A 24,916-nucleotide genomic window follows, 5' to 3' on the forward strand; every position below is an offset into this window, starting at 1 on the left:
TGCCCTGACTGCGATGGGGAGGAACCCCATCCCATTAGGAGGTGGCGCTTGAACGGTGAGTAGGAGCTGGAAGGATATACACCAAAATGCTTTGTGACTTGAATTTTTCTTTTCAATGATCTGTATTTTCTAGGTTTTTTCCTACAGGAAAAATGGATTATTTGGGGAGGAATATATCCTTTTAAATAACTTCTAAAATGAAAAGGAAAGAAACGAGTGCGGAACTAAGGAAAGGTGAAGAATGTGCGTGTTCGGGGACTCGCGTGGAGGGAACTTCCAGAAGACCGTCAATAGCATCGGCTACTCTGAGAGACCCACGAAGATGAAGACCAAGATAAAGAAAGGAGGAAGCTACAGATGACCTTTCATTTCTTTTGGGAAACATTTATTTATTGTTCTTTATCTCCAGCCCCTTCCTCTCTCAGCCCAGACCCACATTTTCCCTTGCTTCCTTCTGGACCTCTTCCCCTGGCATACCCCAGAACTGCCGACTCCCTCTGCCCCTTCCCTCCAGCCCCCAGTCAGACAGACACCAGATTCATTCACCTGTTCTCCCTATCCTTCTCGGTTACACCACCATCCATCCACCCAGCTGAGTATCATTCCAGAATCTTTCCCTCCCTCTCTCTACGCACGTGTAGACGATCCTTTAAATATCTCATTGACTAATCTCTCCTCTCGAACCTCGAGGCTACAGCCTTAGTCAGACCTTCCTTATCTCTTATCTAGACCAACTCACCACCACCCTACCTGCCGCCCTCCTACCCGTGACCCATCCTCCACACCTTCACAGACTCCGAATGCCTTTGCACCATCTGACTCCCACATAACACTGCTCCCGTTCTCCCCAGAATCAAGTCTAACTTCTTTAAAATATTGCACATAATGAAACAATGAGCATCTGTGTATATATAACTCACTGTATTCAAATTATTTCCTTGGGATAAATTCGAAATTGGGCATTAATGCACCTCCCACCTGCCTGCCCCCATTCTTCGCCATCGGAAACAATCTTAATATTTGTGTCCTGACTCTGCTTGTATTTTTTCTTCTCTTTTAAATCAGGTCCCAGCTATTTTTTTTTTTATTGAGGAAACGTCATTTTAATTTTAAAGCGATATGTGTTTAAGCACTTCCCTCCCTCCAGTTTTTTATTTGTGTTTTCATTTTGCTTTTACACACATATTGCTTCAGGTTGCAGAAACATTTTTCTAACTGGCAGGCATTTCACAAGTTTTGCAATGCGGCAATTTCTCCCCAGGGAGCTCTTTTAAAAAGCAGGGCAGGGGGAGCACCTGGGTGGCACAGGGTTGAGCGTCTGCCTTCGGCTCAGGGTGTGATCCCGGCGTTATGGGATCGAGCTCCACATCGGGCTCCTCTGCTGGGAGCCTGCTTCTTCCTCTCCCACTCCCCCTGCTTGTGTTCCCTCTCTCGCTGGCTATCTCTCTCTCTCTGTCAAAGAAATAAATAAAATCTTTGGGAAAAAAAAAAAAAGCAGGGCAGGGGTGGGTGGGAGGTTGGGCTTGCTTTCTTGTGGGTGCCCCAGATTAAGAGTAAAAGAGAAAAAAATAGTGCCGAGAGAGCGTCATCTGTATTGTTGGGTAATTCATTCTCCCTAGCCTAATGAGCCACTTTCTTTTTTTTTAATAAAGAAAAATTTAGTAGGCAAGGTCCCTGGGTCTAGAGAGCTCTCCTTTGAACTGACTTTGAATAGTTTGGGGCCAACTTTGGGGTGCCCTGAAATTTTCACAAGGATAAAACCATAGCTGCATAAGTGTCTGGGACATTCCTCCTCTCCTTTCGCGGGATTATTCAGGAATCTTATCCAAGGATGTCAGTGTCCTGGGTGCTTACAAATGCCAGACTGATTTTATATGCCAACTCAATTTTGGGTTAGTAGGGAGATTTCAAAAGAACTTGGGTCATTCATATAAATAATTGGCTTCAAATAAAACTTACCATCTCTACGTTAAATATGCATTTTTAGGGGTGCCTGGGTGGCTCAGTCGTTAAGCGTCTGCCTTCGGCTCAGGGCATGATCCCGGCGTTCTGGGATCGAGCCCCACATCAGGCTCCTCTGCTAGGAGCCTGCTTCTTCCTCTCCCACTCCCGCTGTTCGTGTTCCCTCTCTCACTGGCTGTCTTTCTGTCAAATAAATAAATAAAATCTTTTAAAAAAATGCATTTTTAGCGACATAGCTCTCCCTCAAATCAGGAAGAGTCTGGGAATGTTATTTCTCGAATGCCTTTATCAAATCCTCTCTGCTTTCCAATGCTCGGACCTGCCTTCTCATCCTCACAGATGACCCACGGATGGTGAGGGAATGCCTCCATCTTCTGATACAAACCCACCCATTCTTGTCCCCATCTTACCCAAAGGTTCTTGGAAGGAACACTGACCCTCATGGCCCAGAATCTTTGCACATGCTGTTGACTCTGTCCACATGCTCTCCACTCCCACCCCACTCCTCCCTTCCAGTTTCAGCTCCTCTAGTCCTTCCTTGACTGTTCTTGGTGGGTCAAAGCCCCCTCATGTGTCCTCCTGGCATTGTGTACCTCTCCTCACAGGGTCATTTTAGATTTATTTGTTCATTGTCTGTCTCTCCAATGGGATTGAGCTTGGTGGAAGCAGGACCCATGTCCATGATTATCTCCAGTGATTGCTGCCCAAAGAGTGAGTAAGGCCAATGTGATGAGCTCCACCATGAGTATTATCTGCACAGTTGAGCACCTGGGTAGGAGGTCGGAGGTCACACTGATCACCACAGAGGTCCTGCGTTGTGATTCCTTTATTCCAGGGAGTGTAGTGACTAAGTATTAATACATAAGGGATGAGGAGACAGTAGTTACCTAGACAGAAGCTCTCTTAGCAAGGCCTCTGGGCCTCCTACAGAACACAGACACCCACCTCTCGTCTCCACTGCCATCACCCCACTTGAAGTCTCCGTCAGATCTCTGGAGGACGGGCCAAAAATCTTCCCATCACGTGTCCTGCTTCCACCTTCTACGTAGCAGCTGGGATGATTGTCCAACGATCTACGCAGAATTGCTCATAGCAGAGTGAGACCTGCCGGCCCATTAGGACAGGTCCCAGCCCCTGGCTGTGCAGCCCTGAGCCACCTGCCCTGACTTGTCTTCTGCCTCCCTGGCTGCTTTTGGGAACACCAGACACTCCAGCCCTGGGCTTGGGCCCTCCTCGAGGAAAGCTCTTCCTAGCTGTCCCTTCCCTTAGTAGGTTCTCTACTGAATGGTCACCTGCTCAGAGAGGCCTTCCCTGGTCCTCAGGCACACACTTCCCACCTTGTCCTAGTTCATGATCTTCCTAGCTCTTATCCCTGTCTGCGTTGTTGTTTATTTTCCTATTGACATGTTTACTACCCACTTTTTCCTCCCAGGATGGATGCTGCAGGAGCCTCCGTAGGGCATGACTAAGTGCTCACTAGCTGGACGGGGAGGCACTCGGCACGGGTTTGCTGAGTAGGAGAACGAATACACTCTCAGTTACCACAACTGAGTGGCAGAGAAATACAGCATGTTGGGATTGCAAGGGTCCCATCTAACCCCATGTCATATCTCTAGGGTCGGCGTCCAGACTCTGCCTGGCCTCTTATAGGGCCTGTCCACTAATTCTCACTCAGTGGACCCGGGGTAACCAAAACTAGCCAATGAGGTGACATTATGCCATTTTCACGTGCTAACTTAAAAATCCCACTCTGACTGACCACTTAGCCTAACATTTATTAAGCCCTTTCCTAGCTGCCCTGGAGTTGGTTAAATACTTGCGAAGATTTAAAAAAGGTGATGTAAGACAGTGGCCATCTTAGTACCTGGCACACAGTAAATGCCTAATAAATGCTTGCTTCAGGTCTTTCAGAGAGCAAACGGCAGGCAACAGACCCATGCTGCTAAAAACTACGTTTCCCAGCCTCCCCTGCAGCTGGTGGACCAACTTGACCAAACTCTGGCCAACGTGAGCTCCAGTCAGATGTGCCACTTACTGGTAGGGCCTTCAAACACCGGGCCCGGCCCCTCATGCCCCCTTCCCCTCCTCTGGGCCGACAGCCTTGGCAGGGACCTCGTTGCAACCAGTGATGCATCGAATGCCCTGGAACGTGACGTTAACACCAAGGCTGAGACGGCAGCCCAGCCTCCGTGCCAGCCGTTCCACCTGGTTGTTGCGGGAAAGGCTGAAACATCTCTCAGTGAAACCAGGGTATCTGGGGCCTCTTTGTTACAGCAGCTTTGTCCTGACCTCACGCGCTCAAGCACGATCAGGGAAGACTTGCCCGAGGCACTGACATTGGTGTTGGACACTCAAGGATAAATGGGAATTTATCAGTGCAGGGGGTGGAGTGGGTGCGAATTTCCGAGAGAACCACACTACATGCAAAGGTATGGAGACAGGAAGGCCCTTGGCTGGCTGTAGCCCAGTGTTTCCTTGGCAGCAGGTCCTCCTTGCTAAATACAGATACCTGGGGCTGCCTCCACCCCCACCCACCCCCACCAGGCTTTCTGAATCAGAATCCACAGGGGAGGGGCCAAGGGACAGATCTGAATTATTACCCAGTGCCTCGGGTCATTCTTGTGACCGGCAAGTTTGGGAAGCACTGGGAACTGGGTTGGGAAAGCTGGATTGAGCCCAGAGTAAATGGTCTCGAATCCCATAAGGAATCTGAACCTCCGCAAGCAGGCTTCTTTTATTTGGGGGAAGCCACAGAGTCTTTTAAAAATTTCATGAAACTTATAAGCCTTTTCCCAGAAAATTCCCCACCACTCCCCTGACATGTGAATACCTTTTCAGGGACCTAAGAATTCCCCTTTGGAACCGGGTGGAAGAAGCTTAAGGGGCTGTGACCCCAATCAAGGCAGGGACTTGATGAAAGACAGCTTCCAAAGCCAAGCAGAGACTATGGGTGGGCTTGGGGCTCTGGGAAGTGGAGTTCGCGGGAAAGGGGAAGGAGATGGGAGAAAGGCAGAAGGAGGAGGCCGGGTGTGTGACCAGCAACTGGTCAGATTTCAGAGGCCTGAAGAGCCCTGTGCCAGGAGCATGGGGGAGGGGGCGGAACAGGGGCAGGGACTCCAGCTCTTAGACATGCCCAGCCTACAACGCTGAGTGGGAGGATGGTGAGGGATTCAGACATCAGTTCCTGGAAAGCCAAGCACTTTCAAGTAGAAGATTAGAGGGGGGCCCAGGCTGAAGATTCGGGGCTCTTGAGTATGGGCGACAGCTGACCTCACGGAGTTCATGGTCCCCTCCACGGACAATCTGCAAAATGAGACAGAAAGCTAGACCCTGGAGAGACCCACCTCTGGGGGAAGCAGGAGAGGAGCCCATGAAAAGGGAGAAACAGAGGAGGGAGAGACAGAGAGACAGCTACCGAGGGGCAGAAAGGTCAAGCCCAATGAACACTGGCAGGCCACTGGACTGGGCAGCTCCGAGGTCACTGGGCATCCCGAAAAGAGTCTTTTCTTTTGCTAACTCTGCCAGTAACGTCCTTGTCCTTAGTAAAAACACAGCCAAGTATTTAGGGGTAAGGAGACACGATGTCTGCGGTGTACTTGCACATAGCTTAGAAAAAATATATGGAGAGAGAAAGAATGTAGAAAACATTCACGAGGGGAGAATCTGGTGGAAGGATTTGGGGGGGTTCTTTGAAATATTCTTGAGAGTCCTTTAGGTTTAAAATGATAAAGACCTCCTTGTTTTAAAAATCACACTTTGAGGCCGGTGCAGGACACAGGCCAGCCATCGGTGGGTTAGTGCCTGGGGACCGAGCTGTGGAGGCGTTCAAGGATGAAGGGAAAGAGGAGGAGGGCGCTGACCATTTGAGGGGTGAGACTTTTTAAAGATGGGGATGGGGAGGAGTAGCGGCTTGAGCGTATTTTATGGCTGAAACAACTGCCCCGACTGAGAGGGCGAGGGCTGGCAGAGGATGGAGGGGGGCAGACAGGGGGAGGGGGAAGAGAAGAGGAAGGGGGAGGCGAGGAAGAGGGGGAAGATGGGGGGGCGGAGGAGGAGAAAGGGGGAGGAGGAAGGAAGAGAGGAGAAAAGGGAGAGGGGCCCGCCGGGGTGAAAATTTGGATCAGGCAGGGAAGTCGGCCTCGGGGTGGAACGGGGGCCACCCCTGAGTGTGACAGCAAAGGAGGCGAAAGTTGGGGCCATTTGCCCCCTGACCATGCCCTGCCCCCTCCCGCCCCCGGAAGCGCTGGCCCTTTTAAGGCGCAGCCCTGCGGTGAGTCACGCGGCCCCGCCCCCGCCTCCCGGGCCCGCCCCCGCGGACCACCCCCACCCCATGCCCGGCCCCGCCCCCGCGCTCCCCCGCCCCCGCGCCCCCACCGCCCCGCCCCCGCCGGGCCGCGCGCTGGGTGGGTGGGGGCGCGCGCTGGCGGCGGGGGGGGGGGGGGGGCGCGCGCTGGCGGCGGGGGGGCCCGCCGGCCGCGGCGCGGGAAGCGGGCTGGGGCGACGGGCCCATTCCTTTCCCCTGAGCCAGGCGTCTTCTCGCGGTTATCAAAGTTATTTTTACGCGTCGAGAATTTTTCAAGTGAGCACTTGTGCGGTGGCACCTTCTCCTTGTCGCGCTTGTGCCTTGAAGACATTTACCCGCTTATTTATAGCCGGTGTTTATTTTTACTCAACTCCTGAACTTGAGCCTTCTGGAAGTGCTCGTCTGAGCGGCCGCAGGTCTGGAGTGAACCCTGGCTCTCCTGCCACCTGACCCAGTGACAGGATTGGTGGACCTTCCAGGACTGTCTGTGACCTGGGGGAGTCCCTGGGGGCCGAGAAAAGGGACTGACCCAAGTTCAGGGTTGGGCTGGGGTGGGGGGCTGTGCGGTGCTGCTGGAGACCCTGAGCAGGGGCACTCAGGCTGCGCACAAGCGCCCCCCCCCCGCCAGCGCCTGCAAGATCAGCCCAGCCCCATCCTCTCTTAGGTAATGAACCCCTCTGAGCTGGGAGCAATGTCAGACTGGAGGACAGATTTAGCTTTTGATTCCTCCTAAAGGTCAGACATAGCTCATCCTCTTAGGCTTGTCCTGTTTCTTGGGGGCTCAGGGCCGCAGCATGGATCCGCACTTGACGGAGAGAATAGAGAAGTTTACTAGGTGGCACCCAGTTACCCCCAGGAGGGTGGGATGGTGGGATGGTGCCCCACAAGGAGCTGCTGCTTCTCCGCCCTGACATTTGATGGGCCTTGTTGTCTGCCCCAGAAAAAAGCCATTTTATTTATTTATTTTTAAAGATTTTATTTATTTATTTATTTATTTATTTGAGAGAGAGAGCAGAGGGAGAGAGAGCAACAGCAGGGCCAGGGGCAGAGGGGGAAGCAGACTCCCCACGGAGCAGGGAGCCCCACGTGGGGCTCGATCCCAGGATGCTGGGATCATGACCTGGGCGGAAGGCAGACCTTTCACCCACTGAGCCACCCAGGCGCCCCAAAAAGCCATTCTAGAGCTAGAAAAAAGACAAGGTGTGACATAAGAATGGGTTTCAAAGCCGCCACTTGCCGGCCCTTTCCGTGTATTAATCACCATGACTTACAGAAATTTCCCAGGGGTTGCCCAGAGAGGGCGTGATCTTGGAGTCCTGGAAGACAGCTCTGGCAGAAAACTCTGGCTTTGGACTTGAGCGCGCAGGTGTCTCTGCCATATAACATAACCAGGCTGCTCAGGCCTGGTGGAGACTATCGAGGTACTCTCGGGGCTCCGGGCCTCAGGCACGGCTCAGTGCTGAATACACCCCATCTCGGTTCTTTAACATTTGCCCAGAGCAGCTGGACGGTTATCTCTTGTGAGTCAGGGCCGTCTGAATTTATTTTACATTTATTCTGAAACAAGCCGGATTTGGCTGAAGTCACCCTCATTCAGCTCAAAACTGCAAAACCCCAGCAGTTGAGCTCAAAAAGAAAGGGTCAGAGCATAATGCTCTTTTGTCTGATTTGCTTTTATTCTCCAGAAAATGGGTCTGTGGGTGGGAGTGGAGGGTTTACAGACCCATGGTCCCCAGCTGAGATTCTGCAGCTCCTGGTGACGGGAGGGACCCCTGTTTTGGGATGAGCAGTGCCGGGCACCCTGTGTGTGTTTTGTTTGCAGAGGGATGGATGGATGTGCAAAGGGCAAGAACTCTTAAAAGAGGGAGTTGAGGCAGAAAACACTAACTGCCTAGGCTGGCCTCCTGTAGGGACCAGGAGCCGTCCCACTAGGACCGCCTTCAGGCTGGACACCTTTCATGCCCCCTGCCTGGGAGCCCACTGGGGCTCGCAGGTTGCTAGCTGTGGGTGATTACTCTGGATTTCTACCCTGAAGGAGAAGGGCTACTTCAGTCAGCTGGGTACTTACTAAAAGCTTCCTCTCTCTGGGCACTAGGTCACCGTCCAAGACGTTGACCCAACCTCAAGTGGGTAGGCAACACCCATGAGAAAATCTGACTTCAACTTTGGGTTATTTAAAACAATGCTTCCTTCTCTTGACTTTGCTCCTTGATGCTTTGTTAATTTAAAGAGTTATTTAGTAAATAGCTACAAAAATTATAAAGCTCCTAAGAGCAAAAAACCACTACTTTTGATGTTACAGTAAATATAATTCTCAACTTTAACCGTATGGTCTTCTGTGATTGTGCTCATATATAATGAAATTAATTCCATTTTCTTCAGGAGATGGGAAAATGTTTAAAATGTCATTTTATAGAACACTGGGCTTTGGGGAGGACAGAGTCTGAGTAGCGTCAGTCGTCCCGATCCTGGATGTGAATGTCAGTTGTCTTAGCCTCCACTGAAATTAATGAATGTCTTTGGAAGACCCGGAGTTAATCCTCTCTGCCCAAAGCAATAACTCCCTTACCTTCCGTGCTATGCATAATTCAAGAGGGGAAGGCAGGCCTGGGCATTCGTGCTCAAGCTGACGAGAGCCCAGGCATCTACCTTGGGGCTGAGCAGAGGCGTGATGTGATACAGGCTCCTAGAAGGTCAGGGAACCCGTCCCCTCCGTTCACAGGGATACTAAGACCACACTTTTTAGGAAACCTACAAATAAGATACTTTTCCTTTTGAATGATTTACCCTCTTCTAAATAATAAGTCACATCAAGCATTACCTATGTCAGCCTCACTAGTTTGAAGTATACAATCATTTACATATACGTTATAAAAAAAAGTTTTGCTGCACAAGAAAGATCGGAGGGAAAACATATTGTGTAAGAGAAAAACATTCTTGCCGTGATTTTAGTTGCCCTCATTTGTAACTTAATGTTGATTTCAATGATCCTTCTCTGTTTCCTGAATAAATCTTGTGTCTCCAAGGAGCAAGCTTCTTTTTTCCTCTCCTTTGTGTTTCTATACAGTTTTGAGGGTAATATAATTACATTTCTTTAAAAATATTAAAGGGGATTAAGTTATGCCACCCCAAAATATGCTACTTTGTCATGAGGATTATTTTGAGCTGAAGGCAAAGGAGAAAAAGCAGACACAGGAAACGCATTCTGCCCTCCTGCTATCTACGTGAAAGTAGGGTCTATATTTTCCTTTGAAGATTTCCCCCCTTCCTCCTACGAGGAAGGGAAGAAGATTCTATATCACCAGGGATGGGGATGGTGCTGACATGAGTCTACATAAACAAAACCTTACTAAATAACCCTTGTCTTCATTACTTTCCCCAGTACGTTTATCTGCCCACATTCACCATCCCTAGAAGCCCACCCACCTTTTCCTTTGTCTTGTCACTTCTCCACATTTTATCCCCCTTTGTTAAAATAGTATATAAACTCCCCAAGTATAAGTGCTTCTCTTCTATGAAGGCTTCTGCCCATGTGAAAATGAAAATATTACGACAAATAAAACTTATATGCCTATTTCCTGCTAATCTGTCTTTTGTCAGCCTAATTCATAGGCCCCAGGCGTAGAACCTAAGAGAGAAAAGGAAAGTTTTTTCCTCCCCTACAATATTTTCTAATTCAATTCATTAAGATGGGTTGTTCTATAATTAAATCTGATCCCTAAGATTTTATTACATGATAAATCACTGGGGGAAAGGAACATCCCATTTATCATTGTGGCATGGAAACATTTGAAAATTCTTTCTAGACCTATCTGTATCCTCTCCAGATCCCAAGAATATCCATTTCCTGAGTGTGGAGACAAAACCGATAAGAGCTCCTGCTTGCACAGACTTACAAATCTAAAAAAAAGAAATGTGAATGCTTTTCTTCCTTGGAAGGTTTTCCTCCCATCTGCCAGGTGATTCACTGCCTGGCTGCTCTCACTGGCCGTGCTGACTGGTCGTCATTGGTTGATAGGAGCCAAGCCTTTATTCCTGCTCCCGGGTAGGAGAAAATATGAAAGTATGAGAAGGAGTGGCTTAACGCTTCCTCAGGATGGGGTAGGGATGAAACCAAGCTTAGGAAATAGACGCAGTTCAGCTCGGTAGTAAGCCAGGGAGGGTCCTCGTCCTCACCTTGGTCAGCACTGTCACCTTTGTCAAACTCCTCCTCTTCCTTCTGCTCCTGACTGTTGTAGTCATGGTACCTGCCTGTATTGGCCGTGCCGGGCACCCAAATGGGTACTTCACACTCATCACCTCGCAGCCGTGGACCTTCAGAACCCCTCTGGGGATCCCATTCCCAACCCAGACACCAAGACGGCAGTCCCAAGGACGGTCGACAAGCAGCACGCATCGTTCTGGGTGAGAGCAGCCGCAGATACAAGCTGGTTGTCAAGCCCAGAGAGCAGACGAAGCCATCCAGGACGAATTTTGGCTTCCCTGGGGAGGATGAAGAGTTCCCAGAAGTAGTGTCTTCATTCATTCGACGAAGATCGGAGAGCCTGCACTGCGCAGGGACTGCTTGGTGCTGGGGTTTGCGGGACAAACGGGGCAGAGGTGGTCCTGACCTCAGGCTTCCATTTCTAAATGGATCCAGCCTTACATTCCAGTAGGAATGAAGGAAGCAAGCAGTCGATCCCTCTAAACCCAGGCCAAGACCAAAGAGAGCAGGAGACTGGGGCTCGGCACAGAGGAGAAAGCCTAGCTGCTGGCTGGGGCTCAGGGAAGGTGTGAGCCGGTCTGGTGTGGCGCCTGGGCCTTTGCAGAGAGCAGGGCCCGGTCACATGTGCTCACAGAATAATAGGACAGTTCAAGGAATCAAAACCCGAGTCAGGTGGGGGTGGGAAGGCCCCGGGGAGAAACCATGTCTTCCAGAGAATCAGGGAGGTTGTCTGGGAGAGAAGGATGAGTCACAGGGGTGGGGTACTCCCAGCGAAGGGGCGTGGCGGGGCCCCCTGGACCTGACATGGCCATGGGAGATGTGTGGTCTCCCCGAGTCTTACCTGGAGTGGCCGCCCAGCCCCACCCCTACCCCCAGCCTGTGGCACTGGCCGCCCGGCAGCACCCTCAGAAGACTGGGGCCCCGGCCCAGCACTGAGGGAGGGAGCAGAGAGGTTTCCCAACCTCTTCCTGCTGACGTGGGGAGCTGAAAAAGAAAATGAGAGAGATGAATGATTGGTTATTTGAATTTTGACTTCCTGGATCTTGCAGATCTTAAGAGTCCAGAATGCGGAGGCTGTTCGCTGGAGGTGGGACGCAGGGGCCAGGGACACAATGCATTTGCCCAAGGCCCGGCTGCATACCGAGCATGCTGTGAGCTGAATATTGCAGAGGGGGGAGAAAAACTCCCAGGAACCAGCGATCTGGGTTGCTGTGTGGGACAGCGGGTGATGAAGAAAGAATGGGAGGCCAGGAAGTACCCGGTGATTCACCGGGAGAACAGTGAGGACAGGCAGAAGTGATACTTGTGGCCCGGAAGTGGGATCTCACAGAGTGAAGTAGTCAGGGCTCCATCCAAAACAGAGAGACCTGGCTGTAAGTCTGAGGGACGTGGGATGAAGAGGGACTTACGGTAAAGCTAAGAGAAGGACAGAAGGTAGCTGTCATTACACCAGACTGCAGGCCACCTGAACCCAGGAGAAGGTCCATCCTGTTTCCAACCGAGCTCTGCAAATGTGCAGAGAGCAGAGTCTAGAAGTGAGACATCCACTGGAAGCATCTTCACAAAAATCAGATTCTTTCACGCACCCCCCCCCCAGCCATGTTTACTGAGCATCCATCATTGCCCAGGCACTGGGATAGGTGCTGGGGACACAGTGGTGAACGAGACAGGTGTCATAGTCCCTGTTCTCCCAAACCTGGCCTTCCAACGGCAGTAAGCAAGCAAAAACCAGAACCAAAACCAAACAAGTTAACAGACTAAGAAATATTGTAATTGCAAGATGACCTCGGCACTCAGTAAGCAAGGAGCTAAGGTGGAGAATAACTGAGAGGGACCTAAGGAGGGAAGTGTAATCAGAGGAAACCTCCTGGAGGTTGTGAAATCCACCCTAGGATCTAAAGGAAGAGGAGAAACTAGCTAAGCAAAGGAGAGTGAACATAGCAGGTGCAAAGGTCCTGGGGCAGGAAAGGGTTGGAGATATTCAAAGAGTGGGAAGAACACAGTAGGAGTGGTGCAGGACAAGCTTGTTGAGAAGGGCAGAGGATTTCAGGGTGTTCAACAGTGGGGGTGACATGTTTTAAGAAGGCCATGTTTGTTACTATGTGGAAACTAGATCGTGAGGCTTCTGACAAATTCTTGATTTATTAACAATTTCTTGTCTCAACAGAACTACTCCCAGGAATGGCCACCCTATGGAGGGACTGTTAGCCAAATAGACATGATAGACATCTGGAAGTAGCCAACTGTGTGATTTTAGGATTCACGATATCCGGGAAGGATAACACAGAGTTAGGCATGGGAGATCTCAAAAGGTGTGGGGAAGTCTCATGGTTCTAAGACATGCATCTCAAAAGGGGAGATCGGTTCAGAGTAGTTCCAACTGTGTCATTACAAACGACTTTCTTTCCGAAGAGGGTTCCCCAGGGTTCGTTCCAGGGGGAAGATGAGATGTTTAAGAGCAGGTACCTAAAAAGAAAAGAAAGTTACCTACCCATGGGCAAATACAAAATAGGGACCTCTGAGAGTAATCTCAGGAATGCATAGCACAATCGAAAGGGAAACGGAAAATGATCAGGGCAGGACACCTGGGGGGTCACAGCAGACAAAGGAGCAGTGTTGCCAGGAGCCATGGAAGCCACAGGAGCCACGGGAGCCACGGGAAAGCAGGATTTCTCCTGTCCCATGTTGTTTCTGCATGTTCCTGTGGAGGGGGTCCCAGCAGGCAAAGAGGGAGGAAACCTGCGGGACGGCCGGGGAGGACGGCCAGCACGCTGAGCACACGCGTCTTGCTTGCTTTGCTGTCTGCAGCAGCCCCTGCACGGCTGGCCCAGGTAGGCGCTTGTTAATGTCCGTTGAATGACCGATGACTCGGGTGTCGCAGCGCTGCTGTGATAAAGATATGCAAACTCTCCTGGCTACGGGGCCACAGACTTTCCCTGCAGAGGACTGTGCCCTGTTCCTTGGCTTCCCATCATTGATTTTAGCTGCCTAGTTGGGAGCCTTGGTGGGAACAGACCTCACTTGCCTGGACAGACGGGTGAGGACGAGCCTGTCTCCTCCCTCGTAGCTGGGGCATGGATCGGAGACCTGGGTGCGGCTGATCCGGTGCTCTCGGGTGGCACATGTGGAAGTGGGGACTGGTGCGAGACTTCGCCAGCACCGTCGGCCCCGCACAATAATGGGTGTGCGCAGCACGGGCCTGTCTGCCGTGGCCAGCATCCCTGCCCTGTCCGTGTCTGGCTCTGGCTCGTCTTTCTTTCGTTAAAACTGCTTATTTCGAAGTAAGTACAGACCCACAGCAAGTTATGGTGATCGCAGACTGTGCCCCAGCTGTGGTTACAGCGCACGTGACCGGACCCCGAAAATGGCCTGGCCCAAGGTGTGCGGCACCCTGGCCGTTTTAAAGTCTGGTTCTGAGCCTTCCTACTGGTTGCTGCTCTAGACGGTCCCCTGCCAGCATTGTCCTTCTGTCTAAATTAGCCAGTCAGTTTTGCCATTTCGAACTAAGAATCTGGACGGGCGTCCTACCTTTGAGAGGTTAATAGGACAGGAGACGTCTGCGGATGGCAGGGCCTGTGGGGGAAAGAAGGCTCGTGTGTCTGCCCCCTCCCCCCCTCCCCTGCCTGCTTGATGGGCCCAGGGGGAGGCCGAGAAGACCAGAAGCTGAAAAAGGAGCTGATGAGGGACATGTCTGGACTTTATTCTGTGAGCAGTGGGAGCTGTCAAGGGGTTTCCAAGTTGGGGATGACAAGAGCAAGGAGGCCTCTGGCTGCAGAGTGGGGGAGGGTTGGTTGGGAGCCATGCAGCTGGGAAGTGGGAATAAATCCTCCGGAGAAGCAAGCAGCAGGAGCAGTGCAGGGAGGACACAGTCCCGGAATCATTCAGAGGTAGACCTGGCAGACCTGGGATTTGGTTGGGAGGAGGGGGAGAGAGAGAACTAGGAGGGGAAGGTACAGGAAGGGGAGGAGGAGGGGGAGGGGGAGGAGGGGATGGAGGAGGAGAAGGGGGAGAGAAGGAGGGAGAGGAGGGGGAGGAGGGAGAGGGGGAGAAGGAGGGGGAAGAAGGAGAAGCTAATCGGAAGATGACAAGGCTTTGAGTCATGGCCCCAGCGAGCACTGGCCCTCAGTGCAGAGTAAGTGGGTTGCAGGCTGCAGGAAATGAAAGCAGCCCCCGCAGAGACCGGGCGCGCTGGTTCTCGGCAGCCCCACTCTGGTTTGAGGGATCATGGTGTGGTTTGGGGCTTGCTCATGAAGTGCTGTTCTTTCCCTCCCACTCGAGTGCACAGCTTTACTTTGGATGAACACATCCCCTGGCTTGATGTGTGAGTCCCCAGAGCCGGGGCTTGGCAGGACTGCTGAGGTTTACCGGGGCTGATAATAATCCTCTTCCCTATCAAGTTTCTCTTACCTGATATTTCTGAAGAACTTCTGTGCCAGACGCTTTTATCTTACGTTTAAGGTTCGCTGTTCCGGGGGTAGGCACTAGGATGGTGCACTTGGGACAGGAGTCGGCAGGTGGAGATCAAAGCATCATTTTTATTTCTGAACAAAGAGGATATCCCAGAACATGATATGGCCTTGCTGGTTTCCTAGCCAAGTGGACCTGCCAAGTCTTCCCTAAGTTCGAAAGCTGCAGGCACCAAGGAGCAGGGCATGGCTGGTGTGGGAAGGGGCGCTCAGTCCCTTCTTGCAAACACACTGGTAGGGGAAGTTGACCCTCTCTTGGGGGGGGGGGTGAGTGGGACAGAGAGATGTCCCCCCAACCAATGACAAAGGAAGGAGTGATGTTTTCATGCGGAAGTTAGGAACGGTGCTTTGCTGATGGGGTGCAGACAGCAATTTTGGAAGGAGGGTGTCCTGGGATCAGAAGCTATAAAGGCAACTGGGTGTGAGGTCTGCAGGTTGAACAGAACCTTCAGAGCGGTAAGGACAGAAAGTTTGGCCCAGAGGGGCACCTGAGTGGCTCAGTCGGTTAAGTGTCTACCTTTGGCTCAGTCCCAATCTCAGGGTCCTGGCTTCGAGCCCCACATCAGGCTCCCTGCTCAGTGAGGAGTCTGCTTCTCCCTCCCTCTTCCTCTGCTTCCTCCTCCCCATCATGCTCTCTCTCTCAAATGCATACATAAAATCTTAAAAAAAAAAAAGAAAAAGCAAGCAAGCTCGGCACAGAAATACAAGTTATTAAGGAGATAGGATGGACAAGACTTGGCCTGACTCTGAATGTGGGGGTGATGGTGGCCCCCAGGGTCATGGGGCTGTTCACTGAGACCCAGGTTACGCAAGGAGAAACAGACTGGGGAGAGAGAGCATGAGGTGGGTTTTGAGTAGTTAGAGCTGCTTAGCCCATGGGCCACCAGCGGAGAGCCTGGCAGGAGATGTATGCTTGAACCATTAGCATGTTCACTCAGCAAATAGTTAGCAAACACCTGCTATGTGCCAAGAGCTTTCTTAGGTGCTGGGAATGACATGGGAGAAAGATAACAGACCAGATTTCTGCCTGCATGGAATTTAGAATCTAGTTGTGGCAACAGGCATGCAGCAAAAATATGTATAAGTAAGTATTCACAAATTTCTTGTTAAATGACACATTGGTCTAGGTGTTATACGAAAGTACCAGGGGGCTCAGGGAAGCAGGAGGCAACCTTGCAAGAAGGAGGGGACCCAGACTGCATATGCAAAGGCCCTGTGGTAGAAAGAGATTGGTTTTCCCAAGGAGCCAAAATAAGGCCAGAGTGTAGACGGTTGTGATCAGAGTAGAAACTCAGAGGATGAAGGTGAAGAGTCAGGGACGGTGGCTCATATTTTGATTTTATTCTAGGTCCCATGGGAAGTCATCAATGGGTTTTTCGAAAGGAGTGAGGGGAGGCTCCTCTAACCACTCAGACAAGAAATTCTTGCACTAGAGTGATGGCAGGGGTGGTAGAGAGTAGGAGGGATTCGAGAAGCCGTGGAGATACAAGCAATAAGCCTTGGAGATTAATTGGGATTGAGGAGGGGAGGGAAAGGAAGAAAGCAGCGGGACTCCCAGGTTTGCGTCTGAGCGGCGGCGAAGGGGCTGCTGCTCGCTAAGAGAGGGGCCAGGTGGGAGCAGGTAGAGTGTGAGGTGGTGTGACATCAAGGGAGGGGCCAGAGAGCTGAGTGAAGGTGTGGGTCTGGCGTGGGGACCAGGCGTCGGGGCCGCACGTGTGAATCTGGAAAACATTAAGTGACTAAGATGTTTAGAGTCATGGGCATGAGTGAGATAGACCCTTTAGAGTGATTGGGGAAGAAGGGCCGGGACTCAGGCCTGGAGACCCCGGTTTTGGGGAATAGACAGAGGTTGGTCTACGGTTAAGGGGGTGGAGTGGTAGTGGAAAGAGTGAGTCGGATGGGGAGGCGGGAGGTTATTTTAGTTGAGGGCTTGGGGGCTGGTCCCAGAGAAAAGGATAGGATGCCTCCAAATGTTTGAGGACTGATCACATGTTCGAGTGTAGACTCGTTTTGTCTACACTTGCAATATGGTCTTTGGCCTCACAGAAGGGAAAACTGCCCAAATCCAGAACTGTGCAGAAATGCAGAAAGGGTCTAGAGGGAATTCCTGTTCAGACGGACGCTGGGAGAGGATCTTCCAACTCCGAATTCCATCTCTCTAGTTTACGTCTGAAACAAGAGGAAAAAAGAAGTTGCTTTATTGCCACGTTAGCCTTTGAACAAAAACACCAGGAGCAAGAGGCAGCCATGGAACATGGATTAATTGAGCTCCTGCAGCGTGCTGGGAGCTGGGACTCGGTGGCCCTCGCGGAGCCTGGGGACAGACACCTTCAGCTCCTTGTGCTGTGCCGGTCTCCCTCCCGCCCAGCACTCACTTCCACATCTTCCTCTGGGTCACTGGAACGCAGCAACACATCTTGGTCCGAAAGAGAAAAGAATCCGTTTAGCAACACATGAGGTCAAGAGGTGAAACAGCCGGTCTCCAGCATTTAGAAAATTATTGGAAAATGGAGTTCCACTCCTTCATCAAGTAAAGGTTCCCTTTCATCAGAATACTAGTAATAATAAAAAATCCCATACTTTTACCGCGGATATCAGCCACAGGGGTGAAGGTGGTGCGACGGGTGATTCAGTGCAGAGGGATGTGGGTACAGAGCTTCGTTCATCCCTCCCAGCCGGCTCCTAGAAGCCGCGTGGCTGCGCCCAAGGAAGCGGCATAAACAGCCAACAGCATATGATTCAGGAATCGTTCCGCTGTTTGCGCTTTTCTCGAAAGGCTTCACTCCTGTTCGGTGTGTCTTTCCTCCCCTTGAAAAGTGCCACACGTTCATTATTAGCCTTTGTTAATTCCTTCACCAAATATTTATAGAGGGCGCCGGATAGATGGGGGAGGCGGGGGCGGGGGCAGAGGAGGGGAGGGAAGCGGTGGAGAGTGTCAGAAGGTTCTTTGAGTGCAAAGAAGAGAAATTCAGTCAGCTGGATTGATGAGGAGGGGAGACTAGGGGAGAGAAGGGGAAACTCTTAGAAAAGAAGGAAAAGGAGGGGGTGTAAAGAAGGGAGGGGGATGGGCAGGAATGGGGGGAGAGAGGGTGGGGAGAAGCAGCCAGGGGGACAGATTGTCAAAAGAACAACAGCCAAGGGCCATTCCCTTCAGGGCGCCACCTTTGAAATAAATCTGCTCCAACTCTTTTGTTGTTGTTGAAAATTCAAATGCCAGACTGTCAGGGGTCAAATTCCAGAGGAGAGAGTCTGAGTGGCTGGGTTTTTGCCACATCCTTTGGGAAGGTGGGGCCTGTTGGTCGACACCGTATTTTGGGGGACAGGTAATTCCTCCCAGGAAAATCCATTGCAGTCTGGTGGGGGAAACATGATGAGCCGACAGAGGAGGACAGGGGCTGCTGCGATAAAGGATATCCCCTTCTAATGGGGAGGACGCTGAGCCTCGCGGAGATGGTGGAGGGCACGCCCGGCAGACAGAGCAGCACACCCAAACCAGGAAGAGAGAAAGGGCTGGAACTGAGGAAGGAGCAGCTTGTGGCCCCCTGTGGTGACAGGAGTTGCCAGGGGGAACCAGAGGCAGGTCACTAAGTGGTGTCTGGGTTTTCTCGAAGTGCATTGAGATGCCATAAAAAGATCTTAAAAGAGAAAGTAAGGCGATTTGGTGTTTATTTTAAAAGATCACCTGGCTGGAGGGTAGAGCGTATGTGAGAGACTGTGCTCAGTGGAGTAAGCACTCCCCGTGGGCCCTTGGTCGGCACAGGGTTGTGGCTGAGAATGGAGGGGAGGAAAAGCTTCCTCAGCCCTCTTAGGTTTGTGAGTGGGGTGTGCAAATTAAACTGACAAAAGGCAGATTAATAGGAGAAAAAAGCATACCGATTTTATTTTTAGTTTTACATACACGGGGGTGTCACAGAAAACTGAAAACACAAAGAACCCCCCCCCCATTAGACTTGGGGGTTGTGTACCATTTCAACAAAAGGCACTGTATTGTGGAAAAGAGCCAAGACAAAAAGGGGGGGTTTCTAGGGGGCAGCAAATTGTGGGAAGGGAAATACATGGGGGAACCAATGGCAGACAGGGTTATTTCATAAGGTTTGCTTATGCAGAGCCGCCTCAGTGCTACCTCCATCTCTGGCGATAGCGTTGCTCCCCCTGTCCTGGTACAAGAGAAGCCTAGGACACCCTCACTGGCAGGGTCCGGCAGACAGCTGGGGGCAGAAAGCCCTTCCTGTGGTCACTTACTCTCAGTTGCCTTCAGTCCAAAATTATCCTTCTGCCAAAGTAGCATATTTTAGGATGGCATATTTTGATCCCCCTTCAGAGGCATGGGACCAAGATCAGGCAAGGGGTGGGGGTGGGAAGTCAGTTTTTACAAGAAGGACAAAACGAAAGTCAAAGAGGCAGGAGACGCAGAGTGCGAGTCAGCGTCAGGAAGAGCAAGCAGAGACCATGGAGCGAAGTCCAAGACCCCGGGTGTCCTTGAACGTGGGGAGGAGCCCACACGTACCAGGCACCCAAGTAGGCAGGACATGGACGAGGAAGGAGCAGGAGACACTGCGAGTCTAGATAAACAATTGGGTCCAAAGTCTGCAGTGGCTGAGACAGGCCAAGAGGAACCCATGGGTCCACAGGAACAGCACCAGCAAGCGGGCTGACTGCCCTCCGTGTCCCTGGCCTGACTTCTTGTCAGGGAGAGAAGGAGACGCAAAGACCCACGTGTTTTGGAGGGTCTTGATTGAGGCCAGGGCGGTCTTCCTGAGTCTCCTTTAGTGAAGAGCAGGGTGATTCAGGGAAGGAAGCTTGGGAGTTAGACAATGAGATTCACAACTGGGAACTTTTCCTGTTGGTCCTGCTGATGTACCGGCACAAAAGCACAAAGATTTGCTCGTTAAGGCGTGGTGTGTAACAGCCGCACGCAGACTAACAGACAAGCGAGGAAACAGCCTACAGGTACCTTACTAGGGAACTGGTTAAACAACCATGGGCATCCATCCGGTGGGATATGTTGCAGCCATTCAAAAGAATGAAGTAGACCTATGTGTGCTGGCATAGCGTCATGTCCAAGATGCTTTATTTGAAAAAATCCAGTTACGGAACGGGAGTACAGTGTGATCTCTTCGTGTGGAAAAACAGGGCATACAACTATCTGCTAATATGTGCACTGAGAATTTTTGGAAGGAAAAACAAAATGTTAACAGTGGTTTTGTTTGAAGAGAAGGGCTGGGGCTGGAAAGGTGCGTTTCTACTTTCTTCCTATTTGATTTCTTTTCTATGAGCATATCTTACTTCTGTAATGAAAATATGAATTAATAAAAACTGTTCTTAAAACCAGATTAAAGATTCATAACTCATTAGAAATAGAAGGGATCCCCCATAACGGGGTGGAGGACATTTGCCAAAAACCTACAGCAAATATCATACTTTAAGATTAAATGAGGGGGCACCTGGGTGGCTCAGTCAGTTAAGCGTCTACCTTCGGCTCAGGTCATGATCTCGTGGTCCTGGGATGGAGCCCGGTGTTGGGCTTCCTGCTCAGCGGGGAGTTTGCTTCTCTCTCTGTCTCCCTCTGCCCCTCCCCACCACTCGTTCTCTCTCTCTCTCTCTCAAGTAAATAAAATCTTAAAAAAAAAAAAAGATTAAATGAGAAGCCTTCCTTTAATGTCAGGCATGACACAGCAGTGCCCACTGTCTGCACTTGCATTCAACCATATGAAGGATTCAAGTCCTAACCTGTGCATTAAGAACAGAAAAATCAATAAAAGGTGTACGGTATAAAAGAAAAAACAAAACCGTCATAGATCACAGATAAAGTGATCATCTGCATAAAAATGCAAGAGAATGTTTGAACTAATACATTTTTTGGAACTAAAAGTTTATCATGGTTGTTGAATTTCAGGTTAATACTTAAAATTCAAGTGTATTCTTATATATTGGCAAAAGTAGAATTTTTATTTTTTATTTTTACTTTTATTTTTTTCTAAGATTTAATTAATTAATTTATTTAACAGAGAGAGAGCACAAGCACAAGCAAGGGGAGTGGAAGAGGGAGAAGCAGACACCCCGCTGAGCAGGGAGCCTGATGTGGGGCTCGATCCCAGGACCCTGGGATTATGACCTGAGCCAAAGGCAGACGCTTAACTGACTGAGCCTCTCAGACACCCCAACAACAGTACAATTTTTAAACTACCATTTATAAGAGCAAGAAAAATTATATAACCAAGGAATAAATATAACAAAATATGTGTATGATTTCTGTAAAGAAATTTGTAGAACTACAATTAAAAAATTTATAACATAAATTAGACAACTTATAAAATTATTTAAAATGACGTATTGAAATGTATTAAAAAGGAGAGCTATATACCATCTTCATGGATAGAGATCTTAAATATCTCATAAAAATGTTAGTACATGCCATATTAATATATCAACTCAATGCAATACCAGTCAAAGCCCCAAAAGGAATTTTGAGGAATTGACAAGCTTATCTTGGAGTTTAGATGGAAAAGCAAACAAGTTAGGACAACTAGTTAATACTATTTTGAAGAAAGAGAGAAAAGTGAGAGGTTGTGGGCCTTGCCTTTCTAAATATTAGGACTTATTATAAGCTTACAGGAATTGAGACTTGTGGTATTGGCATAGAGGTATACAAACAGACTAAAGGAACAGAGCCCCAAATTAAACCTGAGATATATGGGTATTATTTATGTGGTAGAGGTGGCACTGTCATGACAGGGTTTGAGGCATGCTTCCCCCAAATATGGCACCTGGGCATATTGAATAATCTAAATGGAAGGAATTTGAGCAATGACAACTGCAGGAAGGACTCTTTGACATTCCCCTGAAATAGATCATAGGCCTTCATGGGACAGGTGCCCTCTCCATACCCAGAGAAAAGGAGCATCCTTATCTCCAAAGACTGGGGGATGCCAAGAGAAATCTGAATGAATAGACCTTCCTAAGTTTCCCCCAGTTTACTCCTCTTGGCTCATACACCATTGTCCTATCATGTTTTCCCATGACTTTCCACTCTTCATCAAAGCCAGTATAAAAACACTCAGATTTAACTATTCTTCAGGTCTTCGTTTCCTTGGGAAGACTCCTGGGTCATGTAGAGCTTATACTAAGTAAATTTGTATGCTTTTTGTTGATCTGTCTTTGCCACAGAGCCCCTGCCAAAGAACCTAGAAGGGTAGAAGGAAAAAGATATTTTTTTCTCCCCTACAACAAGTTAGTGATAAAAGACTGGAGTGGTCAATAATTGGTGCTGAAAATCATATTGTGCATCCAGAAAAAAATTAGTTAATTCACTTCATACCAAACACAAAAGTACATTCCAGGTGAATTAAATGTGAAAAGCAAAATTTGAAAACATTGGGAGGGAAAGTTAGGAGAATACTAACAAAGGATTTTTTTTAAAAAAATATTTTTATTTATTTATTTGACAGAGAGAGAGACAGCCAGCAAGAGAGGGAACACAAGGGGCGCCTGGGTGGCTCATTTGTTAAGCGTCTGCCTTCAGCTCAGGGCGTGATCCCAGAGTCTTGGGATCGAGCCCCGCATCAGGCTTCTCCACTGGGAGCCTGCTTCTTCCTCTCCCACTCCCCCTGCTTGTGTTCCCTCTCTCACTGGCTGTGTCTCTCTCTGTCAAATAAATAAATAAAATCTTAAAAAAAAAAAAAAGAGAGAGGGAACACAAGCAGGGGGAGTGGGAGAGGAAGAAGCAGTCTCCCAGCAGAGCATGGAGCCCGATGCGGGCTCCATCCCAGGACCCTGGGATCACACCATGAGCTGAAGGCAGATGCTTAAAGACTGAGCCACCCAGGCGCCCCACAAAGGATTTCTTAACCAAGACTCAGAAAGTACAAACCACAAATAACAAGACAGACAATTCATTAAAATTAGAAACTTCTGTTCACCAAACTTCAGCAACAGCAGAAACAAAGGACAATGCAAGCCACAGACTGGGAAAAGAGAGGTACAGTTTATAAACAACAAATGATTCACTTTTAGGATTTACTAAGAACTCTTACAAGTAATTAAATAAAAGGGAACACAAAAGGGAAATGGGTGAAGACTATGAACTGAAAATTCACTACATTTTTTTTCTATACTTTTCAGTATCATGAAATATTTCATGATTTACAAAACCAAAGCCCTACTGTCAGACCTCCCAGTCTGGCTGTGTCACTTTGGACAAGTCACCTCCCCTCTGTGTGCTTCCTCTCTCCTTCGTAAAATTGAGGGCTGCATCGGAGGACCTGCCATGTCCTTTCCAGCATTAAAATTCTGTAACTCATCAATCCATAAATGGATAAAGGGGTTCATCCACACCATGGACTATTATTTGGCAGTAAAAGGAACGCAGCACTGACACCTGCCACAGTGGGGGTGCACCTTGGAAACAGTACGCAAAAGGAAAGAAACAGGCAGAAAGGACCGCATATTGTAGGATTCCATTTATATGAAATGTGCAGAATAAGCAAATCCATGGAGACAGAAGGCAGATTCGTGGTTGCCAGGGGCTGGCAGCAAGGGAGGACTGGAAGGGATGATAGCTAATTGATGAGGGTTTCTCTTTGGGGTGACGAGAATGTTCTAAAATTGATCATGGTGATGGTGGCACAAGTCTATGAATACACGAAAAGCCATAGAGTTGTGCACTTGATGTGGGTGAACTGGCTGGCATGTGAGCTGTATCTCAATAAAGCTGTGAAAAATGAAAGTTCCCATTTTCCAAAAAGAAAAATTTTCAGTGACCCTATATTCATCCTGTGACTATTCGCTCTGCAAGAGCAGTGAGCCAGTCACCTGGGTCCTCGCTAACACGGATTCCCAAGCTCGGCTAGCTCTTTAGAAAAGCTGGGGACAGGCTATTTGTAACATTGGGTGTTGGTGACTAACTTCTGCCTCTCCTGAGACACATCGCACAGATTTGGATATTGGAGAGATGGAAAGGGTCACGGTGTCGCAGGCAACCTGATAATGGGAGCCAGGAAGGGGAAGGCCCTATTAGTCGAAGTGCATGAAAGCACTCAAGGTAGAGAAAATAATATCCTGACTCTGGTATCTGCTATTGCCACCAAAAAAATAAATAAAATAAAATAAAATAAAATAAAATAAAATAAAATAAAATAAAATAAAATAAAATAAAAATACAGGTAGCAAGTGGGATGCTGAGATGTTTCACACTCGAGCTGTAGTCTTAGAACAAAACTACAGTAGCTTCGGTGGTTTCCAGCTGTAAAAGTGATCTGGTGCCGGATGTCAACTTTATGGCTTTCCCTGGCTGTAATAACTGGAAAGTGCCCGAGGAAAACCTCTGTCCCAAATCTAGCAGCTCTCCACACAGGTCCTCCTGCCCCTACGAGTGAGAGCTAATGGGGAGCTAGCAAATAATTACATTATTTCTGCAGTAAAGCCCGATACGTCCCTAATAAAAGTTAATGATTATGTGCAGACTTTCAGGCATTTGGAGTCTAGACTGAAGACACTCAAAGGAATCTTTGCACGTTCACTCTTCAGCGTTCCACGTGACGGGACCTTAAAGCGACTTCAGCACCAGCCTCGAGCTGGCGGTGGGTTTGCTCCCTTCGGTCCAAGGCGCGGCAGCCCCGTCAGGACCTCCAGAGGAGCTCAGGGCTGCACTTGATGTCCCAAAACGTTCGAAAGCTACAGCATTAAAACATGGTGCCGAAGGCAGGACACGTGAAGACGAGACAAGGACATCTTTTCTTTTAGGGTCGGAAGCTTCATCTCTTTCCCTGGACACAATAAATGGGTCCTTTTTTCTTCCTTCCCCAGTGGGAAGGGTGGCAAATGGCAACAGAGGGGTCTGCAGTGAGTAGTGATGCAGAATTGGGGAAGAGTCTTACGAGCCCTCTCGGCCGATGTTCGGTGTCACAGAAAAGGAAACCAAGTCTCGAGAAGGTCAAATGACTTGCCTAAGGTCGTTGGCCTCAGGCCCCTAGGGAGTGAACA

General features: G+C 49.5%; 1 long non-coding RNA gene across 4 annotated transcripts; it reads right to left on the minus strand.

Moving 5' to 3' along the window:
- Positions 1-7,922: 7,922 nt before the first annotated feature.
- LOC125283068 (uncharacterized) lies at positions 7,923-18,112 on the minus strand. 4 transcript variants are annotated; one of them, XR_008956778.1, is made up of 3 exons: positions 17,311-17,797; positions 14,877-17,104; positions 7,923-14,042 (listed from the first exon to the last, which is right to left on the minus strand). It is a non-coding gene; the product is annotated as an uncharacterized LOC125283068 (long non-coding RNA). The 4 variants fall into 4 exon arrangements; XR_007190611.2 differs by having other exon boundaries at positions 7,923-12,935; positions 13,055-17,104; XR_008956777.1 differs by having other exon boundaries at positions 9,966-17,104; positions 17,311-17,351; positions 17,516-18,112.
- Between the last annotated feature and the right edge of the window lie 6,804 nt (positions 18,113-24,916).

Source organism: Ursus arctos, unplaced genomic scaffold (genome assembly GCF_023065955.2).
Source record: "Ursus arctos isolate Adak ecotype North America unplaced genomic scaffold, UrsArc2.0 scaffold_32, whole genome shotgun sequence".
NCBI lineage: Eukaryota > Metazoa > Chordata > Mammalia > Carnivora > Ursidae > Ursus > Ursus arctos.